The following is a 1,936-nucleotide window of genomic DNA, read 5'->3' as shown; positions in this document are numbered from 1 at the left end:
TCTTACAAGACAAGTACAGAGACAAGTCCATTGTCTGATGCAATTAAAAGGTAATTTGTAATTTTCACCAGTGCTGTCTCTGTGCTATGATGCACTCTAAACCCTGACTGAAAATCCTCAAATAAACTATTGTTATTTAGAAAGTCACAGTACAAAATTGTATTTAAGTAAAGCACTTGAATAAATGTATTTACTTTCCACCACAGATCCAGACTCTGCAGCTCCGGAGGCAGAAATACCTGCTGAAAGTGACAGAAGGAGAGAAGAGAGAAACGAGAAAGCACAGAACTACGGGAGAGAGATGTCGAGTTAGTAACATGCAGTAATGGGATAAAAATGCACACAGACGGAGAGGGAGAGGAGGAGAGAGGTGCATCATGGGAAGTCTCCGGGCAGTCTAGGCCTACAGCAGCATAACTAAGGGATGGTTCAGGACTCACCTGAGCCAGCCCTAACTATAAGCTTTATCACAGAGGAAAGTCTAAAGCCTACTCTTAAATGTGGAGATGGTGTCTGCCTCCCGAACCCAAACTGGGACCTGGTTCCACAGGAGGGGAGCTTGATACCTGAAGGTTCTGGCTCCCGGTCTACTTTTGGAGAATCTAGGAACCACCAGTAACCCTGCATCCTGGGAGCGCAGTGCTCTAGTCGGGTAATAAGGTATTATGAGATCTTTAAGATACGATGGTGCCTGACCATTAAGAGCTTTGTAGGTGAGGAGAAGGATTTTAAACTCTATTCTGGATTTTACAGGGAGCCAGTGCAGAGAAGCTAATATTGGAGAAATATGATCTTATTTCCTAGTTCTTGTCAGTACACGTGTCACAGCGATCTGGATCAACTGGAGAGTCTTAAGGGACTTATTCAGGCAGCCGGATAATAAGGAATTGCAATAATCCAGCCTGGAAGTAACAAATGTATGCACTAATTTTTCAGCATCATTTTGAGACAGGATGTGCCTGATTTTTGCAATGTTGCGTAGGTGAAAGAAGGCAGTCCTTGAAGTTTGTTTCATGTGGGAGTTAAAGGATAAATCCTGATCTGTGTGAGCCCGACTGAGGCCTCAGAAACACATACACATACACACAAACACACACACACACACACACACAGACACACAAACACACACACACATACACACACACAAACACACACAGACACACACACACATACACACACACACACACACACACACACACACACACACACACACACACACACACACACACACACACACACATTCACACACACACACACACACACACACACACACACACACACACACACACACCTACATTCCTGCAGCAGGTTGAACTGGTGACGTTTCACTGACTTCACTGTAAAAACTGTTAATCAGTTAAAACAGCTGATCAGCTTCCTGCCAGGTGAACAGTTCAGGTGTCCAGGTGTCCAGGTGTTCAGGTGTCCAGGTGTCCAGGTGTTCAGGTGTCCAGGTGTCCAGGTGTTCAGGTGTCCAGGTGTCCAGGTGTTCAGGTGTCCAGGTGTCCAGGTGTCCAGGTGTTCAGGTGTCCAGGTGTCCAGGTGTTCAGGTGTCCAGGTGTTCAGGTGTCCAGGTGTCCAGGTGTCCAGGTGTCCAGGTGTCCAGGTGTCCAGGTGTCCAGGTGTACAGGTGTCCAGGTGTCCAGGTGTACAGGTGTCCAGGTGTCCAGGTGTCCAGGTGTTCAGGTGTCCAGGTGTCCAGGTGTGTACCTGCTGCAGCTGAGTGTCTTGTATCAGTGTGCTGCTTCACAGAGCTGCAGTTACATCAGGCCACTTATTATTTCCCCGTGTGTCTGAACAGAAGACGAGCAACATGTTTACGTTCATTGAGCAGAAGGTTTTTAATCAGAGCTGTAAATCCACCTTATCACTCCAACAGGTCCTCACAAAGATAGACAAACACACACACACACCCACCTGGAGAGAGCAGACGTGA

Source organism: Siniperca chuatsi, linkage group LG14, assembly GCF_020085105.1.
Source record: "Siniperca chuatsi isolate FFG_IHB_CAS linkage group LG14, ASM2008510v1, whole genome shotgun sequence".
Classification (NCBI taxonomy): domain Eukaryota; kingdom Metazoa; phylum Chordata; class Actinopteri; order Centrarchiformes; family Sinipercidae; genus Siniperca; species Siniperca chuatsi.
Note: the sequence above shows the minus strand (reverse complement) of the source record.